This window comes from Chlorocebus sabaeus, chromosome 9 (assembly GCF_047675955.1).
Source record: "Chlorocebus sabaeus isolate Y175 chromosome 9, mChlSab1.0.hap1, whole genome shotgun sequence".
Classification (NCBI taxonomy): domain Eukaryota; kingdom Metazoa; phylum Chordata; class Mammalia; order Primates; family Cercopithecidae; genus Chlorocebus; species Chlorocebus sabaeus.
This window is the reverse complement of record NC_132912.1, coordinates 36,560,885-36,585,287: the sequence shown is the minus strand read 5'-3', so window position 1 is coordinate 36,585,287 and position 24,403 is coordinate 36,560,885. Positions and strand designations below refer to the sequence as shown.

The window sequence follows — 24,403 nt, the reverse complement described above, 5'->3', positions numbered from 1 at the left end:
GTAGTGTGTATTTGCAGGTGAAATGAAAAATTCAGCATGAAATCTCTGAATGTGGTAAACTTAGACTTCATCCTCTGAGGTGGAAATGAGGCAAGGGATCCGTTATCCACAGCATGAATAAGTTTCTAGTCAGTTCCTCTGTCTTGGGAGTTTGTTTTCCCTTTTCGCCCTTGTTGGCCTGGGAGATTCAACCAGCTAGCAGTCTTTTCCTTTCAGTAGGATTTTCAACTTTGTGTTGGCCTTTACCCCGTTTTAGCTCTTTTTGTCATATTATCTGCACTTAGTACTTGGTAACCGTTTTCACCCCTTCCCCCGAGAGTTAGTTCAGAGGTTTACAGGATGTTGAAAATAGGAAAATTGTTTTTAAATTAAGTGAGTTTTGTGTACACTTATTTCTTTAGCCTAAAGTTTTGTTTTAAATCTCTTTTTTTCAAATTTAAACCTGATTCCCCAAGACAAGATATAAAATTGAATTATGTGTGAAATGTGGAAAGGTTTTTACTGCCTGTAATCAAACCATAATCTGTCCATTAAAGCATTATTTTAGTGATGAAGGGTGGACATACATCCCAAGTTTACTACCTGTTTTCTTACTGTGGTTTTGACCGTATAGCAAATGATATCTTCTACTCTGAAATGAAATGCACCATACACATTGTCCAGTATGTTTTGAGTTTTAATTCTACATTTTCAGATTTTGGGGTCAAATGGAATCAAGTACTTTATAAATAGCTGTTTCTTCTGATTCTATTGGCCTTACATATTAGATTTTTTAAAATATACACATTCAGTCCTTCATCAGTACCATTCATCTGATGTTGATTTTAGCATTTCTTCTTTTTTTTTTTTTTTGAGATGGAGTCTTGCTCTGTCACCCAGGCTGGAATGCAGTGGCACAATCTCGGCTCACTGCAACCTCCGCCTCCCGGGTTCAAGCAATTCTCCTGCCTTAGCCTCCCAAGTAGCTGGGATTACAGGTGCTTGCCACCACGCCCATCTAATTTTTGTATGTTTAGTAGAGATAGGGTTCACCATGTTGCCCAGGCTGGTCTTGAACTCCTGACCTTGTAATCCACCCGCCTTGGCCTCTCAAAGTGCTGGAATTACAGGCGTGAGCCACCACACCCTACCAGCGTTTCTTCTTTTTCTCCCTAATTTATCAGATTTGGAAACAGTTGGAAAACATTTAAAGGAAATAAGTCTCTGTGTTTTTAATAATAGTTTAAGTTAAAGGAAAACAAATGAATAAGATTCTGTTTATTGCAGTTAGACAAAATGTACATATTAAAATACGTAAGAAAATCATACTTATAGAATAGCATCTTCTGATTTCAATTTAATATTATGGTAATGATTTACTTAGGCAGAATTATATCTATAGACAACCATTTTATCACTTGATTTATATTGCTCTACACTCTGTGGACAAAAACTGTTAATACTAAAGCATTAAGAAGGTGTATTACTTTTCATCTGTATTAATATTCTTCTTCTGATATTTGGTATTTAATAATATATTTTAAAGTACTCTGCATGATTTCCTGATCTTAAAGCATTCCATTCCTTTCAAGGAGTTTGGATTATAATAATTTATTTATAGTATTTTCTCATTCACATTTTAGGATATGGCATTTTAAAATATTGTATTCCTAACAGTTATTTAATATATAATCAAACATTTATATTAGTATTATTTTGTATAACATATTTTCAAGCTCCTCAGAACATTTGTAGCCTTTTGTTTCATTTTATGTAAGTTTCACCTTAAGAATATTGACTGATTGGTTAATATTCTTCTTAATAATCAAAAATTTTTTAAATGCTTATTATGTACCAGGACCTATTTAAGGTACTACAGATAGTGTGTCAAAAAACAAAGCCAGACTTCCTTTCCTCATGGAGTTTTATATTCTAGTAGATTGATTCTACTGTTGATTCATACTAAATTAATGTATGGATTATAGTAGAGTAATTTATTGATTCTGTGGCATTTAACACAATTCAAAGGGCTACTTTTCTGTTAGTTGTTAGGAAATAGCATATGCCATTATCTTGGAAATACAAAGGGAGGACAGAATTTCCGCTGGCTCTAACTCATTGCTTTTTAATGAGTTTAGCTGTATATATTTTTTTAAACGGAATTTATAACTATGATCATTTGGCAGCCTACAGTTTTTCTGTATTTTTTTCAACTTCTCAACTTCCCAGTGATGGGGGTAGACATTGAACTAGTCACTTAAGGTTTTGGGTCTAAGGAGTAATATTTGAAACATGCAGTATTTAGAGGAGATATTTTTGTGAATGAAGAGAATGTGATTTTAAGCATACTCATGATTTCATCTAATTTCTGTTCTCAAAACTTCATTTTGTAATATGGAAAGATAAGCTTGATCCTAATAGTATGATCTCAGTATAATCTTCTACTCTTCTCTCCTCCCTCAGGACAACCTTAAACTTCCACCGCAAGAGGAATATAAAGAGGTCCCTCCTGCACCAAGAAAGATCTGCAGGTCTTTTTCAGTGTTCTTGGAGGTGTGGGGTGTGAGAACTTGATCAGTTTGTGTCAGCCACCTTGTTCTCTAAAGGTAAGCACTGTGTAGTGAGTGCGCACTCGTGGGCCCAGGCTCCTAACCTAAGACTGGTTTTGGAATGCTCCATCGAGGGTGTGAGACCTTCAGATGTTCTCACAGAAGGGAGACCCAGACAGCTACCTGTGGATAGGACATCACACATTCATCAAGAGGTGCTTTTTGTTATTTAGAAGTGAAGCATGCCCTGTGGAGGTATGGATATTTTTGTTTTGTTTTACTTTAAAAAAAAAAATCCCAGTCATAATAAAACCTGTTTCTAGTTTAGTCTGCCTTTGTATTCAGTTAATAACTGCTGGGGTTAATCAAGAATTTTTTTGTATGTCTTGAGATATGGATTAAGAATTTTGAAACAATGACACCATTTAGGCCCTCTAGTGACATAATAGTTTCAGTTGATAGAACCAGCTTTGAAGAATTACTTTTCATGATCTTTTTGAAGCTGTATCTTATCTTTACTTCAGGGAAAGCCCCTCAAACCATTTTGTATTCTGTATTACACTTCAGAAAGTGTGGAAGCAAAGGCCGTCTAATCTTTAAAAGGTATGTAATCATAAAATTTTTTATGTCAGATCTTAATTGAAAAAGATTACTTAAAACTTGAAAAAATTACTTAAAATTGGCAATTTCTTTTTCATCTTACAACTTCTTCCTGTCTTCAGGAAATGAAGAATAAATATGTTGGTTCTATCAGGGAAACCTTATGAAGGATAAACAAATTAATGTCTGTGCTTTACTTCCAAATTCTAACATCAGAAAACCTTATTGTTCACTTATATAATCTATAGATGTCTCTCAGAATGACCAGTCTTAAATTAAAATGTCATTTGGATATCATTAATTGACTATGGGGAAGAACAAAAGCATGCTGATTTCAAAAATGTCATTAATATTAGCATTAGATCAGTCTTAGACAAGAATACTTTGAACAACAAGAGACTAAATGTCTAGTAAAACATTTTAGATTGTAATTCCCAGTATTCTATAGTATTAACAATGAAGACTTAAAGTACTGATGAAGAAATTAAATATGTCCATTTCATTTCATTCATCTTTTCTTAAAGCTCTTAAAGTGATCCTGAAGACTTTAGTTCTACAAAATGTGAACAACTTATGGACCATTAAATTGGGGAGTAATCTGCTGATTTTTGTCTAGGAACTCTGCCTCTGATGCAGGATAATTTTTTTGTCTTTTCAAGACCGTTGTTCTTCCTATATCTGTATAATAAAAGATATTAAAGAGAAAAAATACTTGTGTGTTTGCTGTTAGAATGAGGAAAAAATGCAAACTGGACCTTTTTGAAAAACCTTGAGAACCAATTTACTTTTTTTGTATGTAAATGATTGAGGAGTTAGAACTAGTCTTGGTTATTATAACTGCAGGTAAACTTAAAAGATTTAAATCTTCAAAACAGATTATCATGTAGGTTTTATTAGAAAAGAAATATAGATTATTGGGTGTATAGAGATAACCTATATATACGTACAGTTTTTTTGAATTTTTATTTGCAAGAGCATGCTAAATATCTTAGCCTTTATAACAGCGTAGAATAGAATGGACAAATGTGTTATCTCTTTTAGCCAGTTGAGAAAACACTTGGAATTAAATCTCCAACCTAATGAAAATTGTAAGGTGGGTTATAGAAATAACTAAACAGGTTATTATGTCTTAACCAAACTAAAGATTTATTCTAACTAAAATACTTGTAATCTCCCCAAACATACTTCTTTGTAGGATGTATAAATAAAATGGGGACCTATGAGATCTATGAGATTTTGCCCTCTGTAACTAAGTATCAAAAATAAGATCGTTTCCTAATAATTCTTATTAATAACTTATCCATCTCAATTCATAGTAGGTGACAAAATCAACTATTGTTCTCTGATTTTGATCATGTGTAGGAGGGAAAACCCAAAATAATGGTACTGAGGGCTTCTTCCATTGAAACTAATATGTGGGAGAAGATTTGATTTTCATGTGTACATATACACATACCCATATTAGAGTTTATTTCTTTTTTTTAATCATGTAAGAATGATTTGTCAAAGATCAGGTTTCTGATTTGTCTTTCATCGGTATCAGTATGCCACATTTTGTTTTTGTTTTTGAAGTGTTCCTAGCCACTTCATGCTAGTCCCTACTAGAAATTTTGTTCACCTGGCATGATCATGCTCTTTACCTACTCTGATAGCTGGAGGGAGGTGAGAGAAGCAGTCTTATGTGTTTACCAATACTGATTTTTTTTAGAAATGGGACAACAAAGAAATTCTAGCCGTTGGAGGCATCTGGACCAGCACTATATGGTACAAAGATAATTTGAGCCATAAATAGAAGCCGCATATGTAATTTTAAGTTCTTAATGGCCATTTAAGAAAATAGAGGCAAAATTAGTTTTCATTACATTTTATTTCACCCAATAGATACAAAAATATTATTTCAACATATAATTAATAGAATGTTTTATAAGATTTTTTTCATACTCAGCATTCCAAGTCTGTGTATTTTATACTCATAGCACATCTTATGTTGGACTAGCCACAGTTCAAGTGCTCAATAGCCACACGTGGCTAGTAGTTACCATATTCCACAGTTCAGATCTAGACAATGAGTGGAATTCTCATTTTAGCCTCATACATGCTAAAATCCACTGGATGACCCTGCGAACTCCCCTTGTTTAGAGTTTCCAAATTCAGCAGAAGGAAAAAAACAAAACAAAACAGGATGTCCAGTGTAATTTGAATTTCAAGTAAATAACAAATAATAGCTTAGTGTAATTATGTCCCATGTTATATTTGGGGCAAACTTTTACCAAAAAAGTTACTGCTTATTTGAAATTCAAATTTGACTGGGTGTCCTGTGTTTTATCTGACAACCTTCTCTGGTTTAACTTGAGAAGAAGACATCATCAGGCTGCCTGATCTTGGAGGACTAGAAAATAGAGCATGTCTTCCTCTGCACAGGATTTTAACAACCCTCCAAAAATCAGCCTGTAAAGTAGAAAATATCTGTAGCCCATTTCTTCCTAATGATCTAGTACGTTTAAGACAGAAGAGGGGTCAGATGACAAGGATTTAGTCCATACATATTTAAACATTTTAAATCTAAATTATTACCTTAACGTGTAAGGTTTACGAAATTTTATAATTTGAATGATTACTTGAATTTATAAAATGTAGATCATCTAACAGCACATTGCTGCTATCATTTCTCTTGAAAACTAATTCTCCCTTGACAGTAACCATAGCAGTTTTCAGGGTTTTGGCCATTTCAAGGTATTTTCCTACCATTGGTTTCCATTGCATCTGTCACATAAATCTCTGGTAGTCAAGCATTAACACAAAATACAAGGCTACTGAATGCCAGGATTAGGCCTACTTTGTTACAAGTATTTAAGTACTTGTAATTCTTTGCTCTGGTGTTGACCATTGGATCCTGACCAGTTCAACAGTTGGCCTCCTAAGAGCTTCTTTTACAGAGGAACATCTTTCCGTTTTCATTCTTTAACATTTTTAATGTATTAATTTTAGCACTATTTTTGAAGCATATAATCACCTCCTTAGTAGTGTGGATCTGCCCTCCTTAAGCGCTACAGAAGAGAGACTATTTGTCTCGAAAGATAGTCATTGCACCACCTCCCTCTCCCTCCAGAGAATACTTTTCCTTCACAAGGTGCATGACTTTAGGTGACGGGTTTACATTATTATTTATGTAGGCAGGTGGATGCCAACTGCCAATGCAGAGTGGCATAATTTAGCAGTTCCAAAGTTAAGCTATGGCGCATTCCAAATCCATTCACGCTTAGGAGAATGTACCCAAGAGTGTGGGGATGTTTTCAATTACTGCATTTCCTTCAGAGAACAAGAACTACAGGTAAGTTTTTGTGTGTGTATGTGTGATCCAATAATTATTTTTAAATAAGAAATGTCAGAATCTGAAAATATTGCCCCTCTCCCAAAACAGTCACCTGAAAGGTCTCAAATATAGCTTTCAGTATATAATATTATTTCCTCACTCCAAGAGGGAAGGAATTGGAGCTGGTGGTGATGGTGGAGTTGGGATGAGGAAGACAATTTACTGTCATTTGAAAGCTGTGAATGTCACACATTTTCATGTCTAGAAATATCCTGGGTTTATGTAAGAATCTGATTTTGCCTAACCTCTAATGTCTCAGGTATGAATTATTTTGTCAGATTAACACATCTATATATAAGTAAGGTGTTCAGCCTTTCTTAGCTAATGTCTTCAACAGCAATGAGTAAACTAATGAGTTGTGTCTGCGTTTTCACTTTTATTCTCAAGACTGACTTCCTTTTGTTTAAAGGCTTTTGCCTTATTTCTGAAACCATAATTTAAAGCTACAAAAGACCTGAAATATAATCTAGTACCCTTTTTACCTGGGGATCCTTGGATGGATTTCAGAGATTCTGCGAATCCCCTAAAATTACAGTCATATTTTGTATACATGTGTTTTTACTGGGGAGAATGTCCATAATTTTCACCATATTCTCAGAGGATTTCATAACAAAAAAATTGGTCAGCAACCACTGTGATCTAGTCTAATGTGTTCATTTTACTGATAAACTGAAGTTTAAAGAATTTAAGTAACTTATCTTCATTCGTTTGAAAAGTAATACTTGTGAAAAGTTTATTTCTTTAAAATTCATACTGATTTTTAAAAGAAAAATACATTTACCTTCAATTAATTAAACTTGAAAATACCAGCCTAAATGGGAGCGTCAGTTTGCTAATGGTTTCTTCTGTTCTGCCCTTTGAGTGAACTCTACTAGTTAACATTAAAATGGCCTTCCAATAAAGTACGAGACTATGTGATAAGTTCTTGAAGATAGATTAAAAAGAAAACGAATTATCCATTATAATTTAAATCCCTTTTTCTCTTTTCAAATTCTGTCTCCAAAACTAAAACTCAAGAAAATAGGTGAATAATGTTATTTTTGTATTTCTAGAATATTAAAAAAGTAGGTAATTGCCTTAATAAACATTACACTGGGCATTATTGGGACAGTTTTGGTTCTGAACCCTAGTTAAAGAAATTCTCCAGTAGCCTGTGTACACTTCATGTTGTTTTTCAGTGATAGGGCGTTCTTAGGTCTTTTTGATCTTAAGATGCTTTTAATGTTATAGTAGGACTTTAGAAATGGTAAGTAAGCAAGTTCTGTAATACAATTAGCAAAACTAATACCTTTTTGTCAAATTAAAAGAAATACCATTTTTCTTTTTCTTTTCTTGGTACTAACCAGTAAAATCTGTCTAGTTTAAAATCTAGTGCATTTATGCCATAAATTGAATATTAGAATAAAAAGCAATTTAGAGGATGATAAACAAGACAATTATTTTCTGAAAGGAGTAGAAAAAAAGTAAGGCAACTTGGAACACTACATATATATAAATGTAAAATATGTTACTATACTTTTATATAGATATTATATATCCATATATATATATATATATATTTTTTTTTTTTTTTTTTTGAGACAAGGTCTCACTCTGTCACCCAGCCTAGAGTGCAGTGGCACAACCACAGCTCACTGGAACCTCAACCTCTGAGGCTCAAGCCATCCTCCTGTCTCAGCCTCCCAAGTAGCCGGAACCACAGGTGTGCACCAAGATGCTGAGCTAATTTTTCTGTGTTTTTTGTTGAGACAGGGGTCTCGTCATGTTGCCCAGGCTGGTCTCAAACTCCTGAGCTCAAGCGATCCTCCCACCTTGGTCTCCCAAAGAGCTGAGACTGTCAGGCATGAGCCACCATGCCCAGCTGTACTATTTATATTTTTTATTTAAATTAAATTATGCTTAAAGATTCTAAAATGCATAGTATAAAACTCATTATAGAAAATGATACTGGCTTCTGAAACATTATAGTTTTGGTTTTGTTTTTATTCCTTTGGACATTTTCACTCAAGGTAATTATCACTCTATGCTTTTCTGCCATTATAAAAAGTGACCAGATTTTGCTTTTTTATCCAGGAAGAACAGTTTGTGAATGCCACTTAATAGGCCACCTGTGTTATTTTCCATGGATAATTCTAACAAATAAAAAGTTATATTTTTACTTTGTATTCATCCAATTATTTTATGTTTAATTTAGAAAAACTTAAAATCTTCTTAGGAATGTTTGCAAATATTTGTAAAATAGTTTTTTTCAAAAAAGTTGAGGTAGACAGATATTAAGTATTTTTGTGACTTCTCATTAAAAGAAACTGAAGCAATTAGTTGACCTCACTCAATTCGTTAAAACAGTACTGGGTTCTTGGTTTTCATGACGTTAAAAATAATTCAACATCTGTGTGTAGACAGTGACTAAAAGTTTATGATTTTGTTTCAAGAGTTTTATTGCCATAGATTATTTTTTAAAATAGAACTTTCAAATACATTTAAGAACCATTAAAAGTGACTTCTCCCTGTGCTTGAAAGATATATGGATGGCTTATATCTTTTTATGTATAAACAATTTAATGTTTAATTTTTATTTCCTTTAAGTTTGCATATCAAACACTCTCAGCAATCTAATCATTTATACTGGAGTAGTTAGACTTTGAAACTTTGCCACAGCTACCTGCCATGTCCTTGTATGGGATATAAGTAAGTATATTCAGTCATCAAATCTATAGAGAACTGTGAGAATAGAGTGGTAAACAAAACACATTGCCTGCCCTCACAGCTAAAGAGGAGTGATGGTGGGAAGATGGAGGTGATGAGAACCCAGTCTGGGGTCAGAAAACAAAACTACAATCTATTTCAGGTTGCACAAATGACATTTTAACTGAATCTGAGGCACATTAGATTTAAACCAAATGAGAAGGCGAGGTGGTGTTTTGAGCTGAGGGCACAGCAGATATGAGAGTCATAAAGGAAGAAGAAGAACAAAACACATTCAAGATAAAAGACTTGGAGAGAGGGAAAGATGACACTGTATGGTGAAATATCTTGCAAGTCAGTATTAGATATTAGCCTTTGGGCTTTAGCTTGAGAACAGTGGGAAGACATTGACCATCAGATTTGTATTTTTTCTAAAATTTTTTATTAATGCCTAATACATCTGGAAGTGTGAGCATACTGCTTTATGAATTTTCACAGACGTGAAAATTCGTGATGAACACCCAGATGAAGAAAAATAACAATACCAGCATCCTAAAAGTTCCCCTTCATTTTCCTTCCAGTCAGTCCTGTCTCTTGCCCACCAAGGAGACCTCTTGCCTTACTTCTCACTGTATATGGAGGGTATTGCCTACATTATACTTTATATAAATAGGGGCATACAATGTGTACTCACTTGGGTGAAAGAAGCATTATGATTATGAGATTTGTCCGTATTGTTGACTATGATTGCTAATTGTTCACATAGTTGTGTAATGTTCCGTCGTATGCATGTACCACAGATTTGCATTTTTCTGAGATTACTGAATCTGCATCATGAAGGATAGAAGGGTGTGAATTTAGTAAACTTCACAGTAAATCTAGGAAAGAGATACTGGGGCTTGACTAGTGTGGTGACAATGAGGATGAAGAGAAGTGGGCATATAGTAAGATATTTACAAGTTAGAACTTATAGGATGTGGGAATTAATTGGATGAGGGGATGAAGAATCAGATACACCAGAGATAACTCCTGGGTCCTGACTTGGGCAGGGGTTAATGGCAGTGCCCTTCATTAAGTCCAAATACTAGAGAGGAAGTAGATTGTTGCTCATGCTTTAGTAATAGAGGGGATTAACGAATTCAATTTCTGATACAGTTAAGTCACCTGTGAAACATTGCACAGATCTGCTTTATACAGCTAATTAACTGTTTTATTAACTGAATTAATGAATAACTTTACCTTCATTAACAACAGTGTGCTAACAAATAGTTCTACATATGGATAACTGCACATCTTGTCTATTCTCACTGCTCTTCACCTCTGAATCTCACGAGATACTTTTCCTAAATGTGTTAGGAGTGGTTTTGTCACAACTCATGCTTTTTTTTTCTTTTTATTTATAGAATATAATTCCTCTAAACTAGTGCTAACTTTATGCAAGAAGAGTAGCACTTCCTAGGTTGATGATATGAAAGGCATTGGTGAAATGCCTTCAAACTTAAAAACATTGTTTTTCCAACATTATAGTCTTTCCTTTAATTGGCACAATAAACACACCTTAAAATGAGTTTGTTTATAGGAAATAACCTACTTATTTAGTAAGACTTTAATGGACTGAAGTAAATATTCATGAGATTTGGGCAGGGGAAAGAAAAGAAAGCTAGGGATGAGGTCTGACCTGAGCACAAACCTAGGCAGGGTGCCACAGGGGGAACCCTCAGCATCAGAGAGCAGGTTGAACACACCTGATTTTAAAGCAATGTGATGCCAAAAGAGTGATGTAGGAGCTGTAAAGGAGGGACTTCACCACTTTTCAATGCTGCCTGGGACTAGTTATACTCTTGGAAAATTTTATATGAAAATAACTAATAAGTCTAGCACTGAATGAAACAAATGCCTAAGACCTACTGGAACATTAAATAGACTTTTATGCCAGCCAGTTATGATTCAGTGCTATATTTAGACCACAAAACTGGAACTAAAATCAAGGCAGTTTATTCTTATCCCATCATGTCCATGGGGTGGAGAGGAACAGCTAAGTAATCATGATCATGTACTTCAGTTTATAGAGTTTTCTCTAGCTTTGGGCATTGTCACTTAACAGATAATACAGTTTTAAAAATTAAATGCTCAATTGCATTTCACTGAGGTTTTTTGTTGTTGCACAACACTGTAAATATACATTGAGTTGTTTTTTCTTTTAAATTTTTGCCTCTAATTCAGGTTTACATTGAGCAACCAAATCAGTATTTTCAGAAGCCATTTAAGTTAATTCATTTATTTAATAATTACTTATGAAATATGTCATGTATAATAGTACTATAGCCTAAGATGATAGTGAGAAGTATTCCTACCTTTTGTTACTGGCACCATTGTGGAGATACTCAGAACATACAAAAACAGTGTGATAACACAAATTATTATATGACTCGCTGTTTTAGTAGTGTTTATAAAAGCAGTGAATCCCACTAAAATAAACTGTGGGCTACAGTATCAAAAAAGAAATGATGGAAGTGGTAGAATTTAATTTGGGTCCTGACAAATAGGTAGGATTTGAACATGTACGGCAAGAACACTGCAGGCAAGGGTAACATCTCATGAGAATTGATGCAGAAAAAAATACAGCATGTATTGGCAGAGTGAGAAACTGGCCAGACTGTAGCAGAAATCACAAGCTGATGTGAGGAGAGAGAGAAAAACTTCATTAAAGAAGCTTTGAATTACTGAAAAATCCACCAGTCATAAGAGCATGTATTATTGTCTTGATGTTTAGATTATCTACGAATATAATTTTACTTTACTCACCACCATGTGATAGCTATGTAGGTTTTTATCTTTTTAGAAACCTGATGTGAAATTACCTGAAGGAATGAAGTTTTTGTGCTTTTAAGAGTATCTTCGCTCAGGATCCATGGATAGGCTTCAGGGAGTCTGGATCTCTCTGAAATTAAAGCAAAAGTTTGGATATATTTCTTTTTCTGGAGGAAGGATCCATTGCCTTTATGAGTATGTAACAGTCCAGAAGAAGTTAATAAAATAGCTTGAGCTCTCCTAACTTAAAACTTTTATTTATTATTATTATTATTATTATTATTATTTTGTAGAGATGGAGTCTTGCTCTGTCGCCCAGGCTGGAGTGCAGTGGTGCGATCTCGGCTCACTGCAACCTCCGTCTCCTGGGTTCAAGCAATTCTTTGCCTCAGCCTCCCCAGAAGCTTCGTCTTGGGGTTGTTTTTTTTTTTTTAATGCAGTAAATTAAAGAGGGGAAATTAAAACAAGTTAACTGCTTTCCCTTTATTTCAGTATTTACTGATACAGTATTTAAGAGATAATCCCGAAAAGTGTATCAGTTGGGTTGATTATGTAACCAGAGATAGTGGCTGTTTTATCAATACAGTGGCTTTCAGTAAAAGGACAGCTCAATTGCTTTTTTAGATACAGAATGTTTCGAATATGCTATTTCAAGTAGAAATTCCTTCCTATTTTTTGACAGGCATATATCTACTTTCTGCAGAATATAAATAATTTTCAGTGTGTCCACCTTCAATCCTGAAATTTGACTCACCTGGATCATATTTAATCTTTTGTACAACCGTTTAAAGCAGGAGTCAACAAATTATAGCCCATGGGCCAAATCCAGCCCTCAAACTGTTTTTGTATGGCCTATGACCTAAGAATTGTTTTTACGTTTTAAAATTGTTAAATTTCTAAAAGGATTGTAAGGGATTAGGATTGTAAAGAAGGAGAATATGCAACAGAGCTTTTATGTAGCCCTCAAAGTCTATGTGTTTACTGACTGGCCGTTTTTTTAAACCCCAATCCATGGTTTAAAGTACAGTTTTTCCTGGATGCATGTGTTATTCTACAAGCAGATACAATGCTTGTGGATAGATATTATTTTTTAAGTTGGGAGTGTATTTATATAATTTTAGCAAAGTCGACTGAATAAGAAAGCTTTTTTTCTCTACTGGATATTCAGCTAATAGTTTAGCTTTCTAAAGTCTAGATTTGAAAGTATAAGAACAAAATGTGGACTTAGTAATCTATTTCAAAGAACTATGTGAATGTGAAAGTAGATTTTGTTTTTTGTGAATATGTTACACAGCAACCAGAAATCAGAGCAAGTGAAAAATATTAAAATATAATCTTGGTTTTAGAAGACACCACTTAATTAAGGCAAGTAAGGCAAAAGAAAACATGCGTACCTGTTAATGTGTTGGGAAGGGCAGCTGTTAAAAATTATATTATTCATTGTTTTTTTCAACATTTATACTTTTGGCTTCTTTGTATTATATTTTATTAATATTATTGTATGAGATACTATGGTTCTAAATTTTGGATAAATATTGAAATTATTTTTAATGGGAGAATTAGTGAGTCTCAAAAAATTGGGGCAATTCTGCCTTCTCTCTCTGCATCATTTTTCCTCACTACTGGATCTTTTTTACCAACATAAAAATAATGTTGGGTTTTTTTCCCCATCTTGAAAAAAAATCTTACTCCCAGTTCCTCCTTTAGTTACTACCCCATGTCTTTCATTTACAGCCAGTATCTCTGAAGTATGTAGTTGCCTGTGCTGTCTGAATTCAGCTCCTATAACCCCTGCCATTTCACCAGAATTGCACTTCGTAATGACTACCATGCTGCCAATCAGATGATCATCTCAGTCTTTCTCTTATTTGACCAGGCAATGGTGTTTAACACTCCTTGTTTGGCCTTTTAGGTACGATATTACACTCTCCTGGTTTTTTTCTCCCACCCCTCTGGCTGCTGCTTTTTCAATCTCTTGCTGATTTCTTCTTGCCTCCCCCATCTCTAAATTGGAAATGCTCCAACATTTGGAATTTTGGGGACTTTAAAACTGCACATTCACTCCCTTAGTGACTTCATATAGTACCATGGCTTTATATGATCATCCATTTGCTAATGATCAGAAGTCCTTTAGGCCTTTTTTTTTTTTTTTTTTGATAGGGAGTTTTGCTCTGTTTCCCAGGCTGCAGTGAGTACAGTGGCACGATCTTGGCTCACTGCAACCTCCTCTTCCTGGGTTCAAGTGATTCTCCTGCCTCAGCCTCCCATGTAGTGGGGATTAGAGGTGTGTGCCAGCACACTCGGCTAATTTTTGTAAGTTTAGTAGAAATGGGATTTCACCATGTTGTCCATGCTGGTTTTGACCTCCTGACCTCAGGTGATCTGCCTGCCACAGCCTCCCAAAGTGCTGGGATTACAGGTGTGAGCCAACGTGCCCGGCCCCTTTAGTCTTCTTAGAATATGATATAGTAAACTGAATTCCTCATCTTCCCCCCACCAAAACTACCTCCGGCAGTTTTTCCCATCTGCTGTCTTTTTATCAGCCTTGGTATCACCAAGGATTCCTGTCCTTTCATTCCACATATGATAATTCTTCACATTTCTGTTACCAAAATACTATCTTGTTTCTGTCCCAAAAATATTTCTGAGATTCAGTTATTGCTCACCATCTCTACTCCTACAACCGTGATCTAAATCACCTTCATCTCCCACCTGTATTGATGCAAAAAGCCTCCTGTTTCTTCTGTTGACTTACTTCAGTCCATTCTTAATATAGCAGGTAAAGTAGTTATATTTAAATATAAGCCATATTATGTCACTCTTTTGATGAAAATCCTACATTGACTTTTCATCTCAACCAGAATAAAAACTAAAGTTCTTAAAATAGCCTACCAAGCTCTGTACTCTGGGTTGTCATTCCCAGACAGCCACTGCCAACCACTCCTGCCTGCCTGCTCACAGCCACTTTGCTCTAGTCATCCACACTGGCTTCTTTGCTGTTCTTAGAACATGCCAGGCAAGTTCTTGCTTTAGAGCCTTTGCACTGGCTGTTCTTTGTAATACTCTTTCCCTGTATATCTACAGGGATCATTCTCTCATTACTTGAGATTTTTACTCAAATGTCAGTTTAACGAAGCTTTCTTTAGCCACTTGATCTAAAATTGCAGATTTCCCCTACTTCACACCAATTCTCCTTCCTGCTTTATGTTTCTTTTCTTGAAGACCTATTACCATCTACCATCCCATATATTTTACCTACTTTTTTCATTTATTTTTTGCCGCCTTCTACTAGAATATAAAGGCTTTTTGTTTCCTTTGTTCACTGGTATATCCTCAGCACATAGAAATATAGTGTTTGGCCCATATTATACACTTGGTTATTACTGATGAGTTAATAAATGAGTGGAATTTAAAAATAGCCACCACAAAATTTTAACATAGTTCAGGGATTTTGGGGAGCTCCCAGGATCATTGAATAAGCATTCAAATATTCCAGTAAATGACATGCATGGAGCTAAAGGTATTAGAAATATGACTGTATACATTGATATCATTATATATGTAGAACCTTCTTTTTTGCACAGATCCTTAGCTTTGACCATTTATTCTATTTTTTTAAGTATGGAATACTCAAAAAATAAATGTTATTTGAATTTAAATATGATTACTATTTGAGTATGCTATGATGTGGATGCTTTTTAAAAGAATATTTTATCATTAAAAGTAGTCATTTAGTACAATAGGAACTTTTTACAGAAAAACTTATAAAATAATTTAAATTTCCAGAAGAGTTGCAAAGGCAGTACAGAGACTGAACTCTTCAGGATCCTTGTTTTATGTTTTGTAAGTTTATATCTTCAAAAAGCATGGCACAAATACTAATTCAGCCTACTATCATAGCTTTTGTTAAAGTAACTTCTTTTTAAAATAATTTTTAAATACATAAAACTACCAAATGATTATTTTCAAATTTCATATGAATTTTGTCTTGACTGTATGCATAACTGATTTAAATAGAGTCATAATATAAATTTTGTTTCTCAATTATGACATACATTTCTTCATGTTTCATTATAGCCTTTTAAAATGACTAATAATAGACCATCTTGCTGATGTATCATTATTCATAAATTGTTTTGTCCCAGCTGTTTTGTTTTACTGTTATTAATAATATAGTAGATGATATATTTGTGCATAACTTCTTGCATTTGCCTAAATTGTTTCCTTTAGCTAATTACCCAGAATTAGATTGGGCAATAAAAATCACAGGGCTTGTGAGGAAAATGGGGTTGGAGTACAGCCCACAATAATTTTGTCAGTGACATATTTTTTAAAAAACTAATAAGTGCAGCACAGTTTTACATATGTTAAATGATAAAGAAATACATAACCACTATTCTACATGTGACACTTTACCTTGAACAAACGCTGATGTTTACTTGTGGAAGTAGGTATGGGATTGTGATCTCCAAGTTATTGTGAAGTGGTGGAAGGAGGATTATCTGAAATCTGAAGGAAAGTTGTAACATTGCATGTGGTGGGTGTGGCTCATAACAGAAACACAGTGTGCTTTTTGTTTATTCTTATGTGACTTAGTTAAGCTGGCAGCAATTTTCTCTGTTCACCTAGTGTTTCTCACAGATAAAATCATGCATAAGCAGAGGTGAAATTCTCTTTATGCTCACATAGTTCTCTAATAAACCAACTGCATTGAAACAAATTTGCATTTTCAAAATAAGTGTTATGGCAGAAGAGACTACACTACTTTGTTATCCCATCAATTTTACTGCAATTTTAGCATCGTGCTAGGTTTTTAGGTTTTTATATGGTAATTTTTCTGATATATTTTTAACCAAATGCCTTTAGAATACAGTTTGGTGCAGTCTTACAGATATAACTCCAGCCATAATGGGCATTGGAGATGCTATTTTAAAATAATAATTAAGCTTGGTTAATTGCACAGAGACAAAAAAAAAAAAAAAAAATGGAGGACAGGTTTCTTCCAAGAATGACTAAAGCCAGAATAGAGGTTAGAGAAAATACAAGAAGAAGAAACCCTAAAACCTGGCGAGGGAGTTTGTACCTAGGTAGAGCAGTGCCTTGAATACCAGATGAAAGTTTCAGCTTTCAGAAGGCAACCAAAAGTCAGGATTTTGTTGTTGTTGTTGTTGTTGTTGTTGTTGTTGAACAGGAAAGATGAAAGACCAGATAGGAAGAAAGGCCAACGAGGAGGACGTGGGAAAAGTGTAGGTTGGAGATGGTATGGTTACCATCCAGTAAGAACAGAAAAGAAAGTATAAATGTAAGGGTTTTGTTAGCTGTAGGATTTGCCTCCTGATTAAATGATAAAGAAGATGTAAAATAAATGTTTGTAGGATTTGCCTCCTGATTAAATGATAAAGAAGGTGTAAAATAAATGTTTGTCTAAGATTACTCCAGAGTATTATCTCAAGTGGCTAAAGAATAACAATCCTTCCTAGAAAAAAAAAATTGATGATCAAGAAGAAGATCTATATGTGTGGGAGGAGAAAGCATTCCTGAAATGATGAGTTTAGTTTGAAAGGAAGCCTGACTGAGTGGACACAGCCCCTGATTAAGCATTAAGAAAAATTTTAATTTATCACTGGCGGGACCCTGGACAGTAGTTTACTTCTCTGGCTTTCAGTTTTCTCACCTGTGAAATAAGTATTGAACTACTAGTGACTGCTGAAGTTTCTTCCAGCTTTGAAACAATTGCTCTGTGTGTGTGTGTGTGTGTGTGTGTGTGTGTGTGTGTGTGTGTTTTTAATTGGAACTTTATTACTGTTTGTTCATGATTGCTGTTTAGTGACCTTTTATGAAGACTTTGGTTTATAATGAAGCGAAGATAAAATGCTCAGTCCTGAGTCTGTTGGAGATTAAACTTTCCTGACTCCTGAAATGCTTGATTTGACACCGGAAGTGCCACAACTGCCATCTCACTTTATCTTTTTTCTGCCAGAGGAAGCTTCTTGCAGATCAAAATTGGGAGCAAGGAGAATTGGATGTATAAAGCCAAACTTGGAAAAAGCATTCTGCAATTTTTCTTAATACAATCTTTTGGGGCTCTATTTGTTATTAGCTGTCAGAAATCCCAATAAATTATTTGGAAAGAAATTCAGTACAAATATAATAATGTTATAGAAGTGTATATATATATATATATATATAGTAAATATAATGTAGGAGAGGCTTACCATAGAAAAGGTGCAGGCTTTGGAATTAAACCGCTTGAATTCAAATATTGGTTTTATTATTCTACTAACTATGTAACCTTAGGTAAACAGAAATGAAAAGCTGGATTTTGGAGGATGATTTTATTTCTTTCTGTATAAAATAGAAATAGTAATACTAAGTTTCAGAATTGTTGTAAGGATTAGAATGTAAAGAACTAAGTATACAACCTGATACTTAATAAACAGTAACCTTTATAGTTAATATAGTTATTGTTATTAATAGTTATTGTTGTAGTATGAGGACTTGGTAAAAAATTTTCAAATTCTTACCTGTATTAAACACTTACCCTACATTCTCTTGTAATCAGAATCTTGTGTACATGTGTGTAATGATGGGTTATCTAATACTCAGTTTTCTGGCAGCTTAAAACATTTGACAAAACTAAAGAATTATTTTTAAAACATTTAGAGTGTCAGCATATTCAATTCTTAGATGGAATAATGATCTTTAAAGAGATGAGACTAGTATGTAAAAAGTTCATTTTTAAACGTAAGAGTCTTCATCCTAATTATCTGCTAGCTTGGACAAAATAATAGAATCAACATTCTTACAGATTTTGGTTTACACTGCCTGCTTTAAAAGATGCCCAATATTGTGGATATTAAAGAGTGATTACTAGTATATTATGTATATCATATATTCAGCTTTCCTTTTATAAATTGATTGTAAACATTTCCAAGAAATAGTTTAAAACTAGGTACTTCTTAACATCTCTTATACTTTTGCCTTAAATAAAAACACATTGATAATGCTGATTATATGGTAAACTGTTAAGTCTGCAGAAGTCATATTTTATTTCTGAAATAATAAAAATAACATTTTAAAACAGATGCAGAAAATGTGAAAGGCAGATTGCTGCTGGAAATTCACATAGTCTTTAAGGAGTAAACTATGTACATGTTGACTGTGAATAGACTAGTCTATATTTAGTATATTAAATTTTCACAAAGTTATAAAGATTCAGTTTATTATCCTTTTGGAAATTTAAAAAATAGTAGAACACATTCTTTTTAAGAGCAGGGACAATGTACTTGAAGCAACAAATTTATGATTGCAATTAGAGTTGAAGATTATATATCAGTATAATCCTTCTCTGATTGCTGTGTACCCTTTTCCGTAGCCATTTTTTTAACTCTTAAAGTCTGTGCTCTATTACAGTGATTCTTTTTCTTGTTTTAGAAAGAATAAATGAATAGTTTTTTGTTAATAATTAATGTAAGCCTCTGCTTACCTGCTTTGTACATTCTTTACCTGCCTGTATGTAGCATTTGCCTATGCAAGTATTCATTTACTGAAAAACTTACCAACTTTGTAGCTTTGAAATCATTTTAAAAATATGTTAACTGACTTGGATACTCTGGTTAGAAGCAAAATGCATACCTTCTACTTGAGGGAATTTGTTTTCACCTTTACTGAAAAAAAAAAAAAAAAGATACATGTTTAGTTGTACTTTAAACACTGCTTATTTTCACATAATAATCACTAACCCAGGCATTTTATATATCCTATTCTTTTCTTGTAAAGATTAAGTTACAATTAAAATAATGCAAAGATCATTGGGAGATATTGCATTAAACTGTGGGTTGGATCTTGCCTTTTGTCTTGTTCAAACTGCATCTCTCCTTTTTATTTTTTTCAATCTGAAGATAGTAGCATGATTAGAGCATGAATGTAAGCCATGTGGTGGCTAAGACAGAGAAGGCAGAGATGGATGACTTCAGAGGAAATAAGTGTTTGACAGGAGACTGGACTGGGTCATGGTGTGAACCAAAGTCAAGGTCACGGAGAAAAGAGCAGGCTGGCTTCATGGGTGTGCAACCTGTACAGTCACACAAGGCTCAGCTTTTTTAATGTTCTACTACTGCCATCTTGAAATTCTTAATCAGTTTCACACAAGAGGCCCTGAATTTTTATTTTGCACTGAGTCGCACAAATTTTCTAGCCTGTTCTGCAGATGAGAATTAACAGGAAGCAGAAATTTCTTGTTTCTTTGGTTATTAATTCCTTTTCCCAGATTAGCCAAAATGGGAATTATTTTTTAAATGATGACTTACAGACATTAAAAAAATTGTGAAAAATTAACCTAATTTGAAAGCAGTTGTGTGTGCATGTATGTTATTTAGTAATTTACCAAAACATTGGAGAGGGAAAAAAAGGAGCTTGTTAAAATTTTCTTATAGAAGTGTCAAAGGTGGTCAGACTTCCAATAGACTTTACCAAATCAATATGTAATATACAGTTTGAGAAGTAAAAACAATTGGTATTACAAAATTGTATGTCTGAATTACCTACTATGTGCTGGGCTTAACCCAGAGAAGTGTTTCTTTACCCATAAAGCCTGATGCTTTATATTCAGTACAGTACTTCATTATTTAGTAATTATTCTTTCCTAGTATTATTTCTAAAGTGGTAATTGTTTCTTGCCTTTATAGTGCTTATAAACTTTATTTTTTTAAAGATTTTGGAAATTAAAATTTAGAAATGTATAAACCCAAAACATTGTGGTTTTTACACAGATCTGTCAGTTTACTAGTTTTATTTGATAACTACTTAATATGCACCTATTTAAAGTGGAAGGTGTTTCTATTACACCTAGGCTCTTTTTTTTAATTTAAGTTCTGGGGTACATGTGCAAAACCTGCTGGTTTGTTACATAGGTATACATGTGTCATGGTGGTTTGTTGCACCCATCAACCCGTCATCTACATTAGGTATTTCTCCTAATGCTATCCCCCACCTAGCCTCCCACACCTCAGCAGGCCCCGGTGTGTGATGTTCACCTCGCTGTATCCGTGTGTTCTCATTGTTCACCTCCCACTTATGAGTGAGAACATGTGGTGTTTGGTTTTCTCTTCCTGTGTTAGCTTGCTGACAATGATGGCTTCCAACTTCATCCATGTCCGTGCAAAGGACATGAACTCATCCTGTTTATGGCTGCATAGTATTCCACAATGTACATGTGCCACATTTTCTTTATCCAGTCTATCATTGATGAACATTTGGGTTGGTTCTAAGTTTTTGCTATTGTGAACAGTGCTGCAGTAAACATACATGTGCATGTGTCTTTATAGTAGAATGATTTATAATCCTTTGGGTATATACTCAATAATGGGATTGCTGGGTCAAATGGTATTTCTAGTTCTAGATCCTTGAGGAATTGCCACACTGTCTTCCACAATGGTTGAACTAATTTACACTCCCACCAACAGTGTAAAAGCATTCCTAGTTCTGTACATCCTCTCTAGCATCTGTTGTTTCCTGACTTTTTAATGATTGCCATTCTAACTAGCATCAGATGATACCTCATTGTGGCTTTGATTTGCATTTCTCCAATGACCAGTGATGATGAGGTTTTTTTTTCTTATGTTTGTAGGCTGCATAAATGTCTTCTTTTGAGAAGTAGCTGTTCATATCCTTTGCCCACTTTTTGATGGGGTTTTTTTTTTTCTTGTAAATTTGTTTAAATTCTTTGTAGATTCTGGATATTAGCCTATTGTCAGATGGATAGATTGCAAAAATTTTCTCTCATTCTCTAGGTTGCCTGTTCATTCTGATGATAGTGTGTTTTGCTGTGCAGAAGCTCTTTAGTTTAATTAGATTCATTTGTCAATTTTGGCTTTTGTTGCCATTGCTTTTGGTGTTTTGTTCATGAAGTCTTTGCTTATGTCTATGTCCTGAATGGTATTGCCTAGTTTTTCTTCTAGAGTTTTTTATGGTTTTAGGTCTTATGTTTAAGTGTTTAACCTATCTTGAGTTAATTTTTGTATGAGGTGTAAGAAAGGGGTCCAGTTTCAGCTTTCTGCCTATGGCTAGCCAGTTTTCCCAAAGCCATTTATTAAATAGGGAATCCTTTCCCCATTGCTTGTCTTTGTCGGGTTTGTCGAAGATCAGATGGCTGTAGATGTGTAGTGTTATTTCTAAGGCCTCTGTTCTGTTCCATTGGTCTATATATCTATTTTAATGCCAGTACCATGCTGTTTTGGTTACTGTAATCTTGTAGTATAGTTTGAAGTCAGGTAGTGTGATGCCTTCAGCTTTGTTCTTTTTGCTTAGGATTGTCTTGGCTATATGGGCTCTTTTTTGGTTCCATGTGAAATTTAAAGTAGTTTTTTCTAATTCTGTGAAGAAAGTCAATGGTAGCTTGATGGGGATAACGTTGAATCTGTAAATTACTTTGGGCAGTATGGCCATTTTCATGATATTGATTCTTCCTATCCATGAGCATGGAATGTTTTTCCATTTGTTTGTGTCCTCTGTTATTTCCTTGAGCAGTGGTTTGTAGTTCTCCTTGAAGAGGTCCTTCACATTCCTTGTAGGTTGTATTCCTAGGTACTTTATTCTCTTCATAGCAATTGTGAATGGGAGTTCATTCATGATTTGGCTGTCTATTATTAGTGTATAGGAATGCTGGTGATTTTTGCACTTTGATTTTGTATCCTGAGACTTTGCTGAAGTTGATCATCAGCTTAAGGAGATTTGGGGCTGAGATGATGAGGTTTTCTAAATATGCAATCATGTTATCTGCAAACAGAGACAATTTGACTTCCTCTGTTCCTATTTGAATACCTTTTATTTCTTTCTCTTGCCTGATTGCCCAAGCCAGACTTCCAATACTATGTTGAATAGGAGTGGTGAGAGAGGGTATCCTTGTCTTGTGCCAGTTTTCAAAGGGAATGCTTCTATTTTTTGCCCATTCAGCATGATATTGGCTGTGGGTTTGTCATAAATGACTCTTATTATTTTGAGATGCGTTCCATCAATACCTAGTTTGTGGAGAGTTTTTGACATAAAGGAGTGTTGAATTTTATCGAAGGCCTTTTCCGCATCTGTTGAGATAATCATGTCATTTTTGTCATTGATTCTGTTTATGTGATGTATTATGTTGATTGATTTGCATATGTTGAACCAGCCTTGCATCCAGGTATGAAGTCGACCTAATAGTGGTGGATAAGCTTTTTGATGTGCTGCTGGATTCAGTTTGCCAGTATTTTATTGAGGATTTTTGCCTCAATGTTCATCAGGGATATTGGCCTGAAATTCTCTTTTTCTGTTGTGTATCTGCCAGGTTTTGGTATCAGGATGATGCTGGCCTCATAAAATGAGTTATGGAGGAGTCCCTCTTTTTCTGTTGTTTGAGATAGTTTCAGAAGGAATGGCAGCAGCTCCTTTTTGTACCTCTGATGGAATTCAGCTGTAAATCTGTCTGGTCCTGGGCTTTTATTGGTTGGTAGGCTATTAATTACTGCCTCAGTTTTAGAACTTGTTATTGGTCTATTCAGGGATTTGACATCTTCCTGGTTTAGTCTTGGGAGGGTATATGTGTCCAGGAATTTATTCATTTTTTTCTAGATTTTCTAGTTTATTTGCATAGAGGTGTGTATAGTTTTTTCTGACGGTAGTTTGTATTGCTGTGGGATCAGTGGTGATATCCCCTTTATCGTTTTTTATTGTGTCTTTTCGATTCTTCTCTATTAGTCTGGCTAGTGGTCTATGTATTTTGTTAATCTTTTCAAAAAACCAGCTCCTAGATTCATTGATATTTTAAAAGGTTTTTCATGTCTCTATCTTTTTCAGTTCTGCTGTGATCTTAGTTCTTTCTTGTCTTCTGCCAGCTTTTGAATTTGTTTGCTCTTGCTTCTCTAGTTGTTTTAATTGTGATGCACTTATTCTAAAATCAACCACGTAATTGGAAGTAAAACACTCCTCTGCAAATGCAAAAGAATGGAAGTTATAACAGTCTCTCAGACCACAGTGCAATCAAATTAGAACTCAAGATTAAGAAACTCACTCAAAACCTCACAACTGCATGGAAACTGAACAATCTGCTCCTGAATGACTACTGGGTATATAATTAAATTAAGCAGAAATAAATAAGTTTTTTGAAACCAGTGAAAACAAAGACACACCGTAGCAGAATCTCTGGGACACAGCTAAAGCAGTGTTAGGAGAAAAATTTTTAGCACTAAATGCCCGCAAGAGAAAGCAGGAAAGAACTAAAATTGATACCCTAACCTAGGCTCTTTTTCTAGGTCTCTTTCTTGCTAAAGTTTTGCTTATTTTATTTACTCCACAATCCAACTAAAACCAAATTTTTTACATCATTTCATGTGAGAGTTACCTTTTATTCTAATAAACTGTGGAATAACTGGGG

The 24,403-nt window shown here is 34.4% G+C and overlaps 1 protein-coding gene across 25 annotated transcripts in view; it reads left to right on the top strand.

Annotated features, from left to right (window-relative positions):
* The window catches only part of ZEB1 (zinc finger E-box binding homeobox 1), a 194,213-nt gene that overhangs the window by 63,575 nt on the left and 106,235 nt on the right, over window positions 1-24,403 (top strand). For 13 of the 25 annotated variants that reach the window (XM_073018866.1, XM_037986487.1, XM_037986484.1 and 10 more), the window contains one exon: window positions 2,443-2,585. The exons of 10 other annotated variants lie outside the window; for them this stretch is intronic. The gene's annotated coding sequence lies outside the window, so the exon portion shown is untranslated. Of the gene's footprint in view, window positions 1-2,442; window positions 2,586-3,052; window positions 3,132-24,403 lie in introns of all 25 variants that reach the window. 2 more of the 25 variants (XM_037986483.2, XM_037986477.2) reach the window with 1 other exon arrangement.